Source organism: Cylas formicarius, unplaced genomic scaffold (assembly GCF_029955315.1).
Source record: "Cylas formicarius isolate icCylForm1 unplaced genomic scaffold, icCylForm1.1 PGA_scaffold_2__14_contigs__length_35257938, whole genome shotgun sequence".
In the NCBI taxonomy this organism is placed as follows: Eukaryota; Metazoa; Arthropoda; class Insecta; order Coleoptera; family Brentidae; genus Cylas; species Cylas formicarius.
The window spans coordinates 14917660-14939294 of NW_026844319.1; positions in this window are offsets into that span (position 1 = coordinate 14917660).

Genomic DNA, 21635 nt, shown 5'->3' on the forward strand with positions numbered 1-21635 from the left:
ACAACATTTGTACTAGGTCATGGGGTTTCGAATACCTTAAATAATATATAATTTTACTCTAACCACGTTTGTGAAGGTAATTTATATATTATATACGAAACTAAAAAATTTTATGTTTATGTTTATATTATGTTAGATCTAGGCGACATTGTAGATAGATTTCCCACTGAATCTCTCTTTACTAAAGTACCTATTCCTAAAACACTGGAATCATCTCAGACATCAGAAAATCCGAAAACCTACCGCATGCTATCAGGAATATTTGTGTGGAACTTTTTGGAAAACTAGCTATGTATAAGTTCCATCTGAAACCGTAAATGTGAAAAAGATATGTAGATTATATTTTTGCTATCTGGCTACAATTCCACCAGACGAAAATTAAATCAAAGATCAGTCGGACGACAGTGTAGTACCGACTTCGGCACATCATCATTTTTTCATCATTTTCTCCTATCCAAACCATCAAAAACTAATAACGCAATATATGGTGTCTATTTGTCTTCGATCGGGAATTCGACTATCCGTGAAGCAATAAAACTCCCTTCCATTCTCCCCAATCCCGGCAGCTCTAAAGAAGCCAGCAGTATGGTTGGCGAAACGTCAGGAGAAATCGAGATGAACTGTACCTTCAGCAATCTAGTTTTCTCCAGCGGGTTATTTAAAAATTAAAAACAAGATTGTTTGCCGCTAATATAAAAAAATCTAGTCGTTTTGACCCATATACATCGAAGATCACCCTAAAAAACCAATAAGCACTTGACCCTGAAATTGACTGAGCGATAAGCTGCAGACCAGCAACACGTGAACAGAATCTGGTATCATTATCTGATAAAAACAGCGGCGCGGAGTCGATAAAATTAACGACTGCGCGAGCAATTAACCGAAAGAAGATAATTCAAACGATTTTCGCAATTCCAAAGAAACGCCCTGTGGAGTATGCGGTCGCGGAGAGTGTTACGGCGAATTTTTTGCGATCGGCTAAAAGCAGGATGCCCGGACCGTGCGGTATATAGATAAATGTAAATGTTTATAAGGTTAGAATTTGTTTTATGCGCGGTTCCGCTATTTCGCATTAACTTTAGTGGCGCGTAATCTCGGTTGAAATTGTTACACGTAACCAGATTAAAGCGCGGAATGCACGGTGGGCATTCTTTTATCCGCTGGAACTGTTCCTGTCCAATTTATCTATTTAGTTTTATTTATTCTCTCAAAAACAATATTATCCAATTGTTTAACATTCTATTTTGACTTGAACTTGAACAAAAATACATAGGAGAAGCCCGTGAATGTTTCAAGACACTTGTCAAAATGTGGTTTAAGGATAGCTTTCAGAACTAACAACACAATAGGAAAATTTTTAGAAAACCATAAAACTAAATGTCCAAAATCTCAAAAATCAGGTGTCTACAGGTTGAAATGCGGATCTTGTCCTAAAATTAATATTGGACAAACATGATCTTCATCATAGTCGGGGTAATAGTTACTTTCATTAGAGTTAGTCGAATCCGTAGGTAGCCGGAGCCGGAGGAGTAGGTAGATCAACAAACGCATTAACGAACATAAAAGAGCGTTTAAAAACAATAGTCTATATTCTAATTATGCTACACACTTAAACACAAAAAAACACATTTTTGACGACAATTTTGATATTTTACATACAGCCACAAAAAGTAGAAATTTATTGGAAGCCATGGAGATTAACAAAATGAGACATTCAAATGTATTGCTTAACGATCAATTAGATTTAAATACCTCTCCTTTATTGAATTTAAATTCTCACAACAACATTAATTAACGTTTTATGGTCATTTTTCGGTATATATAGTATCAGGTAGTTTGTAAATATTACATTTGATAAAGACACGGTGTTGTCGAAAGAATTGTCATGTAAAAATATATAATTTAGTGAAAATCTGAACTTTTAGTTCTTATTTATTTTGGTCTTTTTCTATACACTTAATCTTTATACAAATTGCATTAGATTTTGGTTATTTAGAAAAATTTGTGCTTTAATTCTGTATTTCTTTTCCGTTATTGTTTTCTTCGGCACAATTATTTCCGGCATAAGATCTTTTAGAAACGAAATGCATCAATTTCTCCAGCAAGTTCAAATTGTTCTAATGCAGCAATATTGTCCGTAGGATATAGAGAAAATAATGTTCTAAAGTTGTTTTAGTAGAATATTGTTTTAAAATTGGTTTTATTTGATAACATTTATAGATCCCTGTACATCATAAAAGAGAGATCAGACACAACAGCCGTATTCGAGTTGAGGACGCACAAGAACAATACAAAATTTTTAACTCCACCTTGGTAAAAAGTACCAAACGAGGTCCCAACGGTAGAATCGCAGAGCCGCGACCATTCATAATGACCGCGGCGGCGGCATATCATTCAAAATCATTCTGCTATCATTAATATAAACTGACCGCCTGTTATCGCCTGCAACTAGCTGCTCGGTCGTGTCAGTGCGGTCATTTATCCTGCGCATTTTTTGCGAAAAAACACGAACTTTGTATGTACGAAACAGGTACCTGTAATACCCACGGTGATTAATTTTGTTTGGTCAAAATGCATTAGAAAGTTAAAAAGTAAAACTCCGCCAACTTAAACAGGTATGCTGGTAATGAATGCATGTCGTTTATACGGAATTGCTGTAGAAAATGTTAGCAATGCAATTTAGTTGTAAGAAAAAGATATTTTTTGCATCAAAAAAAGCAAATATTAAAATTGAAAAAAAAACTATATTCATCTAACAAATCTAGAACTACTTCAATAAAACCATTTTAATTTGGTCACAGGAATATTCTTAATTCTGTTATTAAAGTATCTAAACTAAGTAAAATCTATTCAAAAGTTCTATATTAGACATTGAACCAGATACTTTTCGAGTACGATTTAGAAGAAATAATTTATTTTTTGTCTCAGCCGATTCTTCTTAATGGTTTCTATTGCATCAGCTCCATACCAGCGATATTTACCTACCAGGAACCGAGAAAAAAACATGTGTTTAAAGTTTATAATATTCATTTGAAATCTTGTTGACATTCACCTTAAAATTATAAGATGCCTTTTCAGGAGGTTTTCGTTTAGACCTGTGGTTTAAGAGGATTCATCTAAATCTCTAAAGAATTTTCTTATGGTATTTTCGTCGTTGAAATTCCTCCATGTTTTGGCTTACCCAGCATCAATCCTGTTGCTTTTCGTAAAACCGTATTTGCCATGTGTTAAAATTTGTTTTATACGTAGGATGAAAAAATACACCCACGCACAAATCAAATATATCCTTGAATCACACATAAAAATCTGGCTTAACACAATTGACTTACACTGCTACAAATCTTTGCTTAGCTGCAACTTGTGCTTTGTTGAACACTTAATACCCCTTATTTTCTTTCTTTTTTAAATTGAAGGTGTGAACGTGTAAAGGAAGTTCAGCGTTTTTTTCCCACCGTTTTTTAGGGTTACCTCGAATCAGAAATTACATGAAGTTACAAACTTATTCTGCTTGCTGTGTGATGTAGTAAATTTTTGATACCCAGGCAACATGTTATTTATTATAGAATTAATATTAGAATTATAGTAATTTCTAAATAATATATATTGATGTTTAGTCAGTTTAGCTTCAACAAGAACGTACACGACATGACAGAGATTTACGACAGTTTTCTTTGTTATGCCCGTCAGGAATACTCATCAAAATTTGTTTTTGGTCTTGTGAATTTTTTGCCTTATTTTGCATTGCCTCAGTAACTTCGGAACTAAATTAAAAACGAAATACCAAAAACTGTAATCTAATATTTGGCCTATAATAAGTTAAGGCATGTATCACTTTGGCTTGAAATGTATTTGAAACGCTTAATTTTTTGATTATTATGTAATTATATTATAAATTTGGACAATTGTTTATCTCTTTAATTGTTAATCTGTTATGGATTTTGACGAGTTTTGTGGAACCATGCGATGAGGAGATTAAAATATAACATCAATCCCGCACACAGGCCCTCCAATACAACTAAAACAATTTCCACCAAAATTAAAGCCAAAACCTAAATAAACAAAATTTATAAAACTGTCAACACTGTCCATCTGTCAAAGTAAACAATATTTGCATAAAACATTAATAATTACAATTCCCACGCTTTATTATAGATATAGAGAATCTAGACCATTTTGATTTTGAAAATATGAAAATAATGGTCATTAAAATAGGTTAAAAAAAAACAGATTCTTAGAAATGATAAATGTTAAATAAACACATCGAAATAGTATTAATTTTCAGTTTTCAAGACCTACACACCTCGAACCGTTCCTAAATTGTAAATTCCTAAATTAGGGTCACACTAATTAAGTAATAAATAAATAAATAAATAAAATAAAGTAATGTGGCGTTATTTTGAGATATTAATTATTACTAAAAATTTATATAGAAGTCAGAATAATTGAAAAAAAAATTGTAATAAATTTTGTTATGTTAAAAAAGTCTGCAATTTACAATATAAGCTCATTTGTGTGTTTTAGTCACTTTGTTCCCAATAGCCAGATAAACTATAGCTGTCGAAGTTTAGAGAAGTATACCAATACCATGTTATTAACTTCCCACATTCATTCTTCATTTTTCGCATTTCACTGTCTTTATTCTTTCTTCCAAGAGGGTTTGAATTCTAAGGGGTTTAATTCACGGTGATATTGCTTATATTTCGTTTTGAAGTGATTTCATCGACAACAAATTTAGTACAAAGAGAGTTATTGAAATTTACAATCTCCAGTTACTCCTCTTTCAGCACATCTTTCTGAAATTGCTCCTTCTTTAAAGTGAAAAATGTCATTTGTTTTTAAAGAGAACGTGGATATTTTTTCGGATTTTCTAGAGTGGTAGCTAGCATTTCCCACGACTGTAACAGACCCAGGGGAAATAGGATTCCTCATTTGCTGGAAGTAGTATTTAAAAACATCAGCATTCATGTCTTCATGATGGTCTCAAGTCCCTTTTGATAGAAATGTTAGTGATCCACCACCGACAAAACCGAGAGTGTTTCTATTATTATTATATTTTTTTTATTGTTTTACCCACCGTATGTCCTTCATTTATTCAAGCTTCGTAAAGATAGTAGATATTCCTGTTTTCCCTGCTGGATTGTCTAACTGCTCTCTAGTATCGTCGTCGCCAGTAGATAATTTTCTGTTTTGTTTCTCCTTTGCCAAAATTTCTTCTTACCAATGGGTTCAACGAAATTGGTCTTTTTCATTTGAAGGTAGCTATTTCTTTTTTTAAGTAAAATGAGTGATTGCAGAATTTCCATCCTCATATATTACAGGTTCTTTTCTTCCTGTACTTCTCTTTGAAGACCTGATGCGGCTACCTTTATCCTGCTCAACACATATCAACTAATTTTGCATCTCCGAATGTAAAATTTTAGTGGCGAACATTTTTGGACATATCGACGGTAAGAATTTTATATAAAATTGGTGATAAATTATGTAGTCTTTCAACTGAGTTAAACATTTTCTTATATGTATTGAAAATCTGAGGTCTTCTTTATCAAATATAAAATCAGATTGTTAATAACAGATTTAAATTGAGTGGAATTATTATCAACCCTAATGTGGCCAATCAACATCGAGAGACTCAAAACTGAAAGGTGAAAGCTGTATGCTACGAATTCAGAAACAACAACGTATGGAAAATAGCAACAATACCCCTAAAATATACTTTAATTAAATTGAATTTGAAAAAAAGGAAATTTGTCGAATGTCTCTTCTCACAAAAGCTGAACAGCCGTATTAGGGCAAACATAGTATTAGAAATTACGCAAAACGTCTTTATGAATGCACAAGGACTGAAGCGATTTAATGGATCATTTTATGGATTCTTTGAAATTTACCTACTCTGGATGATTTAATTACTGTTTCTATACGAAACCGAGTATAACAAAATGAAACCCAAGATGGGACCGCATCGTTTTTTCCACTTGACCCTACATTTTATTTTAAAGAATCTGATAAAAATGGATAAATTGCTCGAGCAGCTATTTCGGTCGAGCTTGCCTAGAGCGGCCCGTGGGTAGCTAGAGCTCGATTTCAGTCCACCGGAGATATATAGTTCAAACAATCTGGGCAGTAATTAATCCGTAAAAAACAACCCCTCTTATTCTCACCTGGACTCAATGACGATAGCGTCATCGAGCTAATATTTATTGGTCGCGCAGATACGAGAATGCCTCGCCTAGTTTGCACGAAACGTTGGTTTAGCGGCTGACGCTTTATATACAGGGCGGTCTTATCTTCATCGACTTTTGGTTTAATCTTTCATGACTGACTTTTGCAAAAAATTGCATTCTGTTGACTAAAATATTGGGACAAATTACTTTGAACGTTCCAAATCTTAAGGTCGTAAATAATCACTGATGCGGTAATTACGTGGTTATTGAACTGAAGCTCTTAACCAGATTTCAATTCTTGATCGACTATGTCCTAGCAACAGGGAGCTACTCATCTTGTGGCAATATTGTCATACGAAAAAAAAAAAACAGGAATGGAAAGCAGAGTTGAGTGAAAAAATGGTTTCAAACGTGTAGTTCTTTGTCACACAGAACATATAAGAGTACTCCGAAATTCAAGTGGAAATGACTTAGAAAATTTATGAAAAATGAGGAAGGATTTCCACATTTTATTTAATTTAATTAAATCTCACTGTTTTTCGACTCCATGACTTTCTTCAGTTCTTTTCCGAATGCTGTGCACATGTTGTTTATTTCAATCTTGGAGGAATCAATAGTGCCCTCAATATCTACTGTTTCAAACAATAGTAATAATTCCCCATGAGACTTCTATTCGCATACGCAAGGCTTTTTTTCTTGACATAAACAGCTATGCTAACCGTAAATGTCTTTAAACTCGCTTAAGAAATATAGTCGGTTGGCCATGTTTATTATTCGAACTAGATGTAGATCTAAAATATTTGGACAAACAAAAATTATAACGGCGAATCAATATCGTTCGCTGAGTTTTCACTAACAAATCATAAACGTCAGCCGGGGCTTCGGCCTATGCGGAAATTATCGAGCGGCTAACTGAACGTCCTTAAAGACTGAATCAGTATGGTCAGCTGAATGAATGCTACAAAGCTCATAGTAAGAAAATCAGGAACAGTCTAACTCAGGATTCTCGTATGCTGTGAAGAAATGTCAGTAACCTAAACAGATCTTAAGAGTATCCAAATCCAATGCATGGGTAGACAGACATGGAACACCATATCACAGAGGTTTACCTCAAATAGTGAACTTTTTAAAAATAAATTTTAATGTCATATCAATATTTGATGCTATTAAAGATTGTAAATCCACACTTTCCAATGGTGCTGATGGCGATCCTTCATTTCAAATCATTGAAAATCTTTTGTTGTATACTACAACGATTCCAGACTCGGAGAAGGATATTTTTCTTACACCAATCTTTAAATCGTGTGAACGAGGTGACATTAACAATTATAGGGGTGCCTGTATGCAGTCAGCAATAGCTAAGGTATTTACATCTCCTTACTTTCTAGCAGACTCTATTGAATTCCTTTGCAAATGATTCCTAGATTGATAACATTTATGTAGACTGTTCAAAGGCGTTCGATAGACTCGGTCATAAGTTTTGGTGAGCATATTGTAAAGTGGAAGCAGAGAAGGTACTGTGTACTGACATTGTTCGATTTTTTTATGTTAGATATAATTAAGTTTGCTGTTTGCTTTAATGCTAGGATGTGCAGATGGTTTTTATTAATTTTTACCTACAAAATCATTAACAGACAAAATTCAGTTTGAATGCGAAACAAATTACACTTCGTTAGAGAGAGCGAGTGAAGTTAAGGATTTTGGAGTATTAATTGATACCAAAGTCTCCTTTTATAAAACACTGTACTGTGCCTTTGTTAATTCATTGATGGAGTATACAAGTCAAGTATGGTATCCTTCTTATAGATATTGGCAGCATTGAAAGTGTGCTGAACAAATTACAATGTTGTGCTGTATCGGTTTAATATGGAGCCTCTAGAAACTCGGAGAGTCCACCCAGAGTTATGTCTTACTTTTAAATTAATCACAGAAGAAATTTACTTTACTGTGTATTAATTAAAATGTATTTTAAAATATTCTACGGTACCAGATTTAAGGCTGTATTTTACCTGGCATTTAGGCTTGCATGGACAGTTTGCGTCTAATTTCAACTCGTGCCTAATTAATACTTAAATGCAGTCCAAAAATTTGTACGATGTTAACTTTTTCAACTTATCATTAATATAAAAGGACTTTTTGTATATCTAATGTATTAGAACTTTTAAAAATGGGGGAAATAAGTATGTAATCAAATGTTTCACTGCATATTTGTGTCGGCCCTTACATTTAAACGCAATTACTAAGCACAATTAAAATCTATTTCCATTATATACTGAATTTTACTTGACTAAAAATATTTTGTTCAACAGCAAAAAGTCACGAATCAAATCTATGAGTTTTTAGCACAGCATCGTAAGTGTCATAAGGCAAACTTTCCATTGGGGGTTTTTCCTTGAAATTCTTTTCTGTATTTTATAAATGTGTAATATATTCTTTGAGATACTTCTTCAATAATTTCCCAGTTTACGATATCTTGTGAATTCTTGTGTTAAGGCTTTTTTTTTGTCGACCTAAGACCAGCTTGCGCTTAGTGGAGGTTAGTGTGCGAGACTTAGATTCATGCTCGGAAGGCCACTCTTTCCCGTATTAAAGTATAAATTTAATTGTCTTTGCTTACTGTGGCTAATGGATGGAATTACTGAAACTCCTACTACTATTGTCCCCATCAGGCACCGGGGTAAGGGAGGTTTAGAAGGAAAAGAGAGAGAAAGAGAAGTCTAGAGGGCTTTAAATGGTGATGGATTTCACTAGTCATAAGTTATTCTGTAATCTGGTTCAGCACACCTAAATAATAACTAGTATCTCTTAAGCCTAACCCACTATTTGCATGCATGCATGTCAAAAGTGCAAATTTTCTGACCTGGGATCTACTTCGGTCAACAATAAGCAATGCGCCGGACAAAACCACAAATCGCACAACCAGGTTCCGTTTATCCGTCCTGTATTATCTCTTCGTAGGTATATAAGTCTCATTGCTTTTGATTACTATTTTACAATTCTTAACCGGGGGCTACTTTCGTAGCGAAACGCCGTGGAAATTCACGAATTTGATTTTTTGCGCGGCCGCGATCTCAATAACGAGAACGTATAAATATAGTTATCGGCTCAGTGGCTTCGGGACAGGGACCTTAATACATAATTCCAGCGAAAGTCTTCACCGCGGACATCCAACTGAAAAGGACCGCATAAGTCATTCATAAAATTACCTTTGTTGGGACGCACATCTATGTATTTAAGCAAGGGAGGAGTGGGGGTGAAGATAATTGCTTTAATATAAAGGTTTACTGTGTAGTCCCACCTGTATAAAGGCATGTACTTCACTTTTATTGTCTCTATTAGGTCGATATTTACCCCCGCTTAACGTCTAATGTTCTCATTTCTAATTTTGTCGAGTTTCGTTACACTACAAGCCCATCTCCTCCATTTCTGTTGCCTTCATTTTTTTGCTGATATTATAGACTAAATGTTATTTGTAGTCATGTAGCAAAACGCCCTCCATCTATTTATCTATAAAATTAATCTAAATGAATCAGTTCCGGGCTGCGTTGATAGCCTAGGAAGAGCTCTTTTCAACATCCCCAAGTTTTATGTGATTGATTCTAAGGTTATTGAAATTATTTCCGACAATGAGCCTTTGAGAGGTAGAGCAAAATTATTCTACGAAAAGGAATCGAATTTATCCCCATTTTAAAACGGTGTTCAATTTAGTTATCTGTAATGTAAAGATTGTCTTGAAAAACGGGATTTAAACTTGAAGATTGCGATTACGCCCCCTGGAGGTCATTTTAGAAATTTAACAATAATTTCCAGCATTTTATCTTGGCCGCTCTAGTTATGTTTCCTCACCCTAAGTCTTTACGACAATTAATTTTCGAGATATGGTCGAAAGCCCTTCCCAAACCAAAGTGATTAAGGTGAAACATTTTATGATCTTCAAAATCCGGAACTATTCGAGTTTATATAGTTTTTCCAAAAACTTTTGATTAAATTGGCGTAAGCGTTTGAGCATTGTAACGTTGTCACTTTAAATCACCTTAAAATGTTATATTTTTTGATTGCATGTCTACGGACTTCATCGAGAAGAAGAAAAGTCTTATTAACGGTCCCCATGATAAAAAAAAGACCGTACGTCGGATATTGTTTAATAATCAATAAGCTTTAATGGGATCGGCGAAGAAGGCTCGCCGCCATACTTTAATTCAAAAATAATAGAAAATTTGTCAAAAAATCCGATCGAACTCGTCTAAGTATATCACAAAAAGGCCGACAAACGAGACCTCGTTCAGTCAGCCAGTCCGGTGGCGGTCGCGACTCTATCGCCGACAGCCGACGAAAAATTACTCGGTCCGTTTCTATCCATTGTTGTTGGTTTAATTTAAAAGAGCTCGAACGAATCGACATCATTTTATTTTGAGCACTTTCGAGCATTGAATGTGGTTTTTCTGGCAATATTTCACAAGTGATTAATTAAAAGTAGGTGTGGACGTTCGCGGTCGTTATTGTTTTATCGGTTTCGTTCGCCGGCGGCCTTAACGAGGTTTTTTTTGTACGACTTTGTCACCGCCTTTGGGGGAATAATTCAGTATTCCCCCCTCCTACCCAATCCGCCTTCCCTGGTAAAAAGGTTTTTTGGGTTAAAGGAATTTGACATATATTATTGCATTATATATGACATGCATAAATTAACTTAATTTGTTGCAGTAAAGTAAAACGCCTTTCAACCTCTGCTGCCATGTTTTGGATGAATTAATATCTTGTACAATCTACCTCCTAGTGTTTGCCTATTAATAGTTTTCTTTCATTCATTCAGAATTCATTGACTCCATCGAAGTTGGGAAAAATATTAGTAATAGATGTTTAACATAACCATAGGTAAACTTTGTGCAATAATAGTATATTATGCAACAAGTGCGGTAAACGGCATTTGACTAACGACTTTATTTGGCACGAGCGGAACGCAGCGGAGCGAGTGCTTAATAAAAGAGTGAGATTAAGAGTTTACCAAACTTGTTGCATACTATACTTTTTCTACGACTGTCACGAAAAAATCACAATTTAACAAATTAAAAATAATAACAGATTATCAGATTACTAAATTTCGTACCATTCAAACAAAATATTTACTCGTTGCCTATTCCTATTCGCTTATCGTTCCGATCGCTTCTGCTATTGTCTCTTTTTAACTGTGTACGTTAGACAGAGGGAGATGTATTATGTCATATAAACAAAGAAATAAACACAATTTTAAAACGTTATGTTGTTTATTTAACTTTTACAATTGATCATTAAGTAGTTTATTTAAAAAAAAGACTGTAAATGGAAGAAAAATCATCCAAGCATAGAGCTTTTAAGAGGATTAAATTTTTAAGATCTTATAAGGAAGAAAAAGCAGGTCCTAACATTCAATTTTGTTTTGTTTGTACTGATGAGACATGGATACTTGAAAAACGTACAATTGATTTTGGAAAGATATTAATATAAAAACTGTAAAAACCACTGAAGTTCATGTGAACGGTATGTAAAATTTCTGTGAAAATCAAATTATAAATGTCACGTTACTTGCGAACTAGTCCACTATATTTGAATTGTAGCTTATATGAAGTAGTATTTAAATTGTTTAATATATTGCATTTACATTTTTCTGTGTAGTAGTTTTTGGGTACATTTTTGTAAAACAACACGAATACGTTCGTTGACATGACCGACAAAATTCAAACCGTGCGGTAAAATCTCCGAAAATATCCGATTGCTCCCAAACCCGTGCGGTAAAATCCCGGAAATGTCCGAAGTGGCTCGGATCTGTGGGAAACTAAAATGACGTGGTAAAGTGACGGGAGTAGAAAAAAATCATTTTTATCCTTATTATAAATTCGATACTCACAATGGAGAGAAAATAATCTTAATCGCTTTCAATTGTATACTTTCCTGTTTCAATATTTCAATAAGATTTTACATGTATTTGAAAAACGTCTTTTTTTTGGTGCTGTAATAAGTAGTTATCAAATTAAAATGTAATTGAAACTCTAATATTTGACAAATACGGCAAGACGATTGGACATGGATATTGCTTATATTTTATAGCCATAAGCGCCAACTTACCTTTATTTAACTGACTTACGGTTTATGAGATCCCAATAGCCCTTCACAAATTTGGGATCATGATTTCATAAAATACTTTACTGTGCAAAAAACAGTTGACCGATGTTCCCGAATGACTGGAGTTCGAAAGTCCACCGTTTGTTAATTATTGCGGGAGAAAGAGAAGTTAACATGGAAATTCCAGATGAAGACACTAACACGAAGAAAAGTTAACTAAGTTAACCACTCAGATATAAAGACTTTTCGACGGGAAAGCATAATCGTAAAGCACTTTTACTGGAAATCGCTGAAATTGTTTGCAAATACTTGAGACACTAAGATTAATGCGGGTTATATAGTAGACAAAATTAGAACCAGTTCTTCCCAAGCCTTCGTGGAAGACCCATCACCGGATATTAAGGTGCTTGCAGAAAATGCACAAGACAAAAAACGATATGCAAAATGAAAGACTTTAAGCTGCTATTTTATCAATCTCTTGAGGAAGTTGCACTAGAGAATAGGCAAAAAGCAGGGAATTATTACGTATAATTAGTATATTTTTTAATAACAAACAAGGATATCTAATACTATGTTTATTGTTTAATGCATAATAGCAGTGTCATATCGAGACGCTGTCCATTCGTAGGCCTAAAAAATAAAATAAAATTCAAAAGGAAATTATCAAACACTTTCTGATTATAAAAAAATTCTCATCCGATTTCATCCTCCAAAATTATTTGTTAATCTATATAATCAATTATCTCACAGATCGATTCTTTTCCCTTAAATTTTCTAAGGACATCCAAAAATTTTTAAATTGCACTATGCCAGAACTCATTATTGAATCTGTCACATTTTGGGATAGTTTGACAATAACAAAAAAATGAAAAAACAAACATTGTTAGAAGTGAAGCCTCATAGGTAATATATTCTTTTAATTTCTTTTTTAAAAATTTTCATTTGAAAGTCTTTCAAAAATTTGCTGGTCTAACAGCCAGTGGGCTCAGCAAATAATATTTAATGTGGTCCTAGTGGCCCATAACAAAAATAAAAATCTATTGAAAAAAATTATCCTGTGTAGAATAATCTCCCGAATACTGAAATTCACCTTCATAAAAGTTATGTGCTAATTTTAATAAAAAAAAAAACAATTGTATTAATAACGAGAATATCGAATTTCAAAAACTAAGCGGCAATATCTAAAAAATTAAAACTTATATTTTTAGTGAGATGGTATCCTCAGTTAGGGGATTATTTCCCTTCGGATACGTTTTGGATGGGCCACCTGGTATATTAAAATATCTAAGAATGGAGGTGAAGTAATCCCTTAAATGTGTTGTTATTAAAATAAACTAATTCGCGTTTTGGTCGAATCGGGTTCACTTAAAACAATTATCCATAATTAGGAATAGGCATATTTCAGTTCATTTATAAAAAATGCATGCAATCTAGTACGACGACGCGACGTAGTGCTGGTATTAAATACCTAAGATTGGAATTAATATATTCTTTAGATATACGGAACTAATTACGCGGCGTTAAAGCAGGTAATTACTATTATAGAAGCAACCATATTCAGTTAGATGCAGACTTGGATTTTCGAAACGGAACGCTTAAACAGATATGCCCGCATCTAAACCGCGGAAATTGCGAACTAAACTCCTCTCGTCTCGTTTTACATGGCATATAAATGTGATTAATTTTGTATAAATGGCTTGCATTACATAGTCTAATAAATATCGGGTAACTTAATGGACCTAATGAACGAAAATGCAAGTACCCGAAATAAATAGGAAAAAGAACAATTACAGAGAAATATTTGATATTTCTCTTGCACGTATGAATATGAAAAGCAAATTTAAAAATATGTGGTTTAAATAGCACCGTCAAATATTATGTATTTGTATATTCATCACTAGGATCACGAGTCTACCTGTAAACTTGTGAAACTTAACGGAATTGAAAATTTATGACTTGCAAAAGTAAGAAAAAAGTCAATAATTATTTTGACACTACAAATATATTATATATTAATATTAGTTACTTATTTGAATTGCGGGCTTAACGGCTTTACTTTTGGACCGACTGGTCAGGGAGCGGCGCTTCATTTTTCTTCCCGGCATGTGTAATCACGCTCCCATTGGGACGCAGACACAGCCCTGCTCAGCCTGCTCCCTCGAAATGATGGGATTTAAAAATTGGTATGAAAATTTGGGTACGCCGCGACATGAATAAACATTTTCAAAAACTCTACCACCTTTGCCATCACTTTCTTCCATGAAATTGTTTTTTAAGCTGCATTTTCAAGGTTGACTAATAGATGTTATGATCACCTCGGACATGCGTTCATATGAAGTATTTTTCTTAAAATAAATTGAAGAATTACCCTCGTGGGTGTCTGCAAGATTTCCAATGCCAACCAAAACGGCGACCTCGAATTTCATATAGCCAACAAAATTTATTATAATTTCCCCTACACTTTTGTTAATTATTTGTGGCACAGAAATAGTATCTCACCTTGAAATCCATATAATTTTATTCAGATTGTGATGTAGAAATGTTTTGTGGAAGCCGAGGCCCCATTAAACTGCAAAGTATCTAGTTCAATGATTCAAAGGATATTTTTTCATAGTTCCTTCAGAACAATTCCATGTTAAACTTTGTTCCAGTTTTTTCTACTTTTTCCTCTTGATCCAAAGTTTTATTTTTCCATTTTACCCTTTTGTTTGTTTTCTCTCTTTATTAATTATTAGTTTAAAATCCAAAGTCATCAGAGGCTGTGATGCAAATGGTTCACAAACATAAGGCTTTCAAAATATTTTAGAATTATTTTAGATCAGTTTCTTAATATATTAGTTTTTTACCCTGATAAGTTAGAGCAGGGTTTATTGATAAAATTATTAAGTCTAAATTTAAAGCATGGGTATTTTTATTATAGAGCAGAATTATAATAATCTATAAAAACCAACTTATTTCAAAGCCTCATGTATTATTACCAAGTCAATTTGTGACATAATTCAACTTAAACGAGGTATCTGTGAGCTGTCGCTGAGTACCTATTAGAATAATAATTATTTCTTTCTAAAATAAAATTACACATGCATTTAGTATTTCAGAGGCATCTTAGCGAAGATGAATCGCCGACTAAAAAATATCCATTTCAAAATCTGTATATAACACATATTTTATTATTACTATTTGGTTAGTTAATATTAATACATTATTGTATTGAGTCAAACAAATGATATATTCTTAAGAAAAAAACAATCTTTTAAAACCAATAAACGTGTATTTCACTTAAATAACACACAGAGATTTAGAAAAACATATTTATTTCAATCAAGCAAACATTAGTCTTTATTAAAAAGGAACTAAATATTTATTTCAATAAATGTTTATTTGATACAAACTGTTTCAATAGGAATAATTGAAATACATTTTTCCACAATTTCAAATGAATGTTTGTTTGGTCATCATCATACAAATATTTTGTAAAATAACACCATTTTTTTTATTGAGGGTGTAACGCTATTGAAAACAACATTTCGATATCTGTTTAATAGAAGAGAATAGAACTTTATTAAAATAAGAAAACATTGATACAATAACACAGAGAAATAACTAATAACTATTATATGATGGACAAATCTAATAATAAGAGTACACAAACTACGAGATTTATTAAAGCGTTGAGTAACTAAGTCGCTCAAAGTGTTATAAAAGACATTCTGAGTAAAAAAGTTGTTCATTTTTATTTGAAATTGCTTAAAAGTTGGTCTTAATCTTATCAAATTTCGAGAATTTCAGTCTGGAGTAACTAGGTATGATCATATTTACTTATCTGGTATTGTGGTCGTGCTTAGTAGGCTACTCAGCGAGCTGCCTACGTTAAGACAATAGCAAAGACGTCTCATCAAGAATAGGCACCGAGATAGTGTCGATAAAAAATCCCATGAGATTAATTTTAGTTTGATTTAGAAAGTCCACTTTACTACAGAGGAAAATAGGTTTTTGGGTTTTTAGTTCACTGAGTACTAAATTATTTGCGGAAAACCATTGCAATTGCCAAAACGACAGTGTCCAAGAACGGTCCAAGAACCCAGCCCTGTGGAATGCCGCACTTCACAGATACGACGCTATCACAAGACTCACCTCCAAACGCAACGTACTAAAACCTGTTATGATATGACTATTAATTTTTGGATGAATACCTCTGATACCATAGAATTATAATATACTAAGAGTACATAGTAGGTCAAACAGTCGAAAGCTTTAGTAAAGTCGTATAAGAGTACCATTGAAATGTCACTATCCTAGAACCATTGAGCCCCCCTCCCCCCTACAAAATCGATAAGCGCATCTGTATTAGATTTATTTTCACAAAAGCCGAACTGCGATTCGGTTAGAAGAACGTGGATAAATTGTTTTTTAATGTATTTTCGATAACTTTCTCAAAATGGGGCTAATAGCGATAGCCCTGAAATTATTTGGAATATCTAGATATCCTTTCTATGAACAGGAATTACTTTAGAAATTTTTGAAATCCTCCAGTTGTCAAAGGACCCACTATACATTTTATGGTGTGCTTTAGTATTTTTGAATTTAAACCAAAGCAGTCAGTGGAACTTCAATTACTTAGGTACTTAATAAGAAGAGATCTGTAATGTAAATGAAATAAATAAATAAAAAATAATGTAGTCATCTCTGGGCAAGATTAGTTTTTTCACCAAAAGTCGTTACGGTAGTTACTTTTCGAGATAGCAATAATAGCAGATAATGGTAACCAAACGTAACGTCTGGATGGTTATAAGGCAGAAAAACGCTAATGGGACTTGAGGTTAGGTAAGCAAAATTCTGCAACCCCTTTCGTTAACAAAATTTTATGCCGTGCCGCTCTAATCCTTTTCAAATTCGCAAATCGAATGCCGATCTGGACTTGATCGCAACCCACACGCCGCATATTTCGTAGTTACGATAATTTTAATTATAAATGGAATGCGCGGGCTCGTTTACGTATTTTATTGCTGAAACAATAACGAAGCGATCGCCGATATATAAATATATCTCACTGCCGGTCGGTTTGTTATTAATATTTTCAAAGGAAAAAAGGCCAAATGAATGTGACCTTAACGTTGTTGCATTATCTCTATCAAATTGCCGGAGATTTTGTCGTAAAACGAGCGGCCGTAAAATTCCGGCGTTGTGGGAGTTTCGTTCTACTTTCGGTCGCCATTTTATATACGTATATACCCGAAGCGAAACTGATAAAACTATGCCGGAGACCGAGAGTTAAGAAATCGGTCCGGTTTAGTGATCGACTAAAGGTCGAATCGCGCAATATGTTATGCTAAATTTTATTTATTGTGTCGTGTGAGGAAAATAAACTGTAAAATTTAGTCGTGATAGCTGAATTCAGTAGGTAGAGTTCTCCAAAAGATATATCTTTTTAACGACATAATCCGGTATTTCGCTTTGGTAGATTTTTATGAAGGTCTAAGGGCAGGCCTACCTCGCTTGGGTTTCTCTTTGTCACCTCAATAAATAGATTCGCAATTCCATAATGACTCTCCAGAACCGTATTTTGGTAAATGCTGAAATTTGTGTAGAGTTTTATCGGTGATATTCCTCGATTATTATTAGTCCATGCAGTGAAAAACCCATTCTTACTTTAAAATGTTTATTATAAATATAAATGAAGATTTAAATTTAGTTATAAAACAATGTTAGAATATTTATTAAGAAAAAGTTATTCTACTTCAAAATAATCACTATCGTCATTGGACTCGTCCCCCACATTAAATATTAATTCTGGCACTAATCGACTTCTGTAAACATTTTCTTCTTCCATTACATATTCTACACATTTTTTTCAAATAGAAGCAGATATTTTTTCTTCTTCACTTGAGTTGCCCCAGAACTAAATTTCGGCCGAAGTCAAAACCATAAAATGTTGTAAAAACGGTATATCGTTCGGTCAACTTTACCTATGATGAATATCAGGAGTTCTGAGGGTGACAGGTAGAAGGAGTGGTAGTTGACCTACCTCTGTCTTAGTGCTTAAAATTAGAATTATAGCTACTTTCCTGCAGTTGCTGGCAAAGTTCGTTCCTGAAAATGGCTAGTGTTTCTGAATTTCTTGATTGGTAGAACTGCGCTTTCTAAAAATGAGAAAATAATTATTCTTAATGTATTCAAAACTCTTGGCCACAAAACCTTAACATTCCGAGTAGAAAAAATAGTTGAAATGTGTTCGAATGTGACTGGAGTGGGACCATAAAAATATCAATCCATCAGATCAAAAAAGAGAAGTATAAGAAGAAGAGAAACTGTAAATAATAAAGATTAAAAGACTGCTATGGGAAGAACAAACCATAAGTTTCACTTAAAAAGGAAAATACCTACCTTGGACAGATCACTATCTGAAGTAAAAAGGACTGATTTACTCCGCCCATTGGTAAGAAGAAATTGTGAAAAATTTTGTTGAAAATAAATTCTTGTTACCAAAAAACTCAAAACAGAAAATCATTTTTAGATAAAGAGATGCCACTTTTAAAAGAGGGAAAGACAGCGGATAACATATTAGAAAACACTGCAAAGCTTCTTTTCATTTCTCCAGACTCTAAGGACCATAGTTCATATGACTACTCGGAACATCATGACAACGACTTGCAAATGAAATTATATTGTAAATAGATTTTTTTTTTAATAAAAATATTTACAATTTATCTTTTTTGATATTATTCTTACTTCTAAATTTATTTATTTTAACTTGAACTGATGTATAGCTATTATGATATGTGTTATTCTAATAAACTCCCTGTAGTAATCCCTAATAATTTTATGTTTTATTACTTTCTTTTATTTGGAAGGGAGGTGGACGTTGTTGAGACTCACTTTGCCCTTCAATTGCTTTGTTCTTTGAAAAAGAGCTATCAGAAAATTATTAAACGCACCTCCAAGAACCCATTGTAAGCCACTTGTAATTGCAAACAAAAATTTTTGGTTTTGTTTATCCTATAAACTGCCACAAAAATGAAAACTACTTTCCAAGTCACCAGCAAGAGTAACTATCCGCTTAATAAAGAAGGATCCACTACCAATTCCTCATAACAATCTCGTTACTTGAATTAACAAGGACACTAGGTCCAAAAAGTACCTGAGTTTGGTTGGAAAAACGAACTATAGTGGCCAAAAAAAAAATGCTGCCAAAGTGCATATTGCATTCTTGAATTTTTAATTCCGTTTTTTGAGAAACCATCTTATATTTTAGATAATTATGGTCACCGTTTTACCGTACTTTTTTCTATATCTCTTAAAGGAAATTAGTGCGGGGTGTTTGAACTTGTCCGGAAATAAATATCAATGACCTCAGAATAGATGAACGCATTTGGTCAAACTTCTTGGAAAGAACTCTTTTTAAGCTATCAACGCTGCGCAGATTGATTCAGATTGCTTTTATCGGTGCTAGGGTGCGTTTTATGAGATCACTATAAATAAAATTTATTTTCTCAAGAAAATTAAGTGCAACAATATCACAACAGAGAACAACTTCAACAAACGATAAATAATATACCGGTTTTAGACAATATGTAGTGAATGGTTGCACTTCCGGTTTTAGCGGAAAGGACAGTAACTTTCGAATTTTGTGTCTATGAGGCTGGGCTGTAATTGAAAGTTTTCTTTACTTGTCCGATGGCAAATGTAATAAACTATTAATTTGTTAGGATAACCTAGTTTTTTTTAAATAGCACCCTAGTGGGAATAAGAACTTCTTAAAATCGGTACTTTTTTTGCAACATTTTGACACCAAAATCCTTTAACAAATAAAATCACAGGAAGGAAAAAACCAGATAAGTAAATACATTTTCATAAAAACAAAATATTACTTAGGTGGCTTTGTTTCTATTCATCATTAGGATGATTGAAAATTCTGACAGTTTGTACATTTTCATCTGTTTTTGTCGTGTTATCGAATTCGATCTTAATATATTGGCCCAAAACAGCCTACGCGCAGATATGAATGTAATTATTCGATTCGATATCCATATCTATAAAAATAAAATAATATCGACTAGTATTTTCAGAATACCTATTAATATTTAATATTTGTTTTTTTTTAGCGAAATATAATAAATTTACTGTTAAAACGTCAGGATATTAAAAATGTCACTTAGTCCCATTTGAATGAAAATTGCAATACAATATATTAGAGTAATGAAAAATATGTTTTGAAAATAAACACGAAACATATGCAATACGTTCTATTTAATTTTTTCATTTGGAAAAAAGTTGCAGTAGGAAAAAGTTTGCAATAGAGGCGTCTATCGAAATTTATTTGTTTCCATGTCATTGCGTAAGTTTTCCCTTAAATTTAGTTAAAAACATTGATTCATTAATTAATTAATTCAATTCAATTCCCTCCACTCATTCAAAAAAATAAAAACAAAGTGTGAAAGTGACAATATTTTAATCGCTTATTCGATTTTAAGATAAAAGATAACTTTTATTTTTCCGCCTGGCCTGGCCTGCCTGGCTTTTGATCCAATATTATGTATAACAAACTACCCTTTATTTTAATCAAGGAAACAGCCGCTTAAATTTTTAAACGCACTGTATATATATATATATATATATATATATATATATATATATATATATATATATATATATATATGTTGCAAATTTTATCCTGCAACGCCATTTTTTATACGCATTTGAGCTGTAAACACATACATAAATGTAAACGTGGCAGTTGTAGAAGCGTCTAACGAAAAGCGACTTCGCAAATCGAGCATAAAATTGCTTTCACTTTTGCGAAAAAAGATGGAGCAACAAAAAACCGTCAGATATTTGTTTGTCGTTAAAAGCCCGGGAAAATGTTTATTAGGAAAATTGTTAATTACAACGCAGGCTACGAGAATTATTAATCTGCAATATCCGCCTGATTTGAATATTAATTAGACTAGATTTAAAATATAGGACCTGTTCGAGGACGTATTGAAATGTGTACGATTTACGGCCACCTGAAAAGGATGCGAGAAGATTGACCCGTTTGCTTCGTCGACGCGACCAGAAATTGATCGACTGACTTGCCCCCCCTAAAGGGTCAACGAACAACGAAATTCACTTCCTTAAAGATGAAGAGACCTCTCCATAATTTTTAGGAGTGCGACTTTTTGCTAAATCGCTTGTGTGCCGTAAGAAGTTGCAGCGCGAGACCACCGAAAAACACCCGATCGACGGATTGATCTGGTGTCCGATACCGCTATAGTACGTTTGATATAATTTTGTTTCTTGAAGCAGTAGAGGGTAATAAAATGTAATGACAAAGATAATTAAACAGCGCCGACAACCTTAAAGGTTATCTATTTAAGACCGCTTGGACCAAACCAGTTA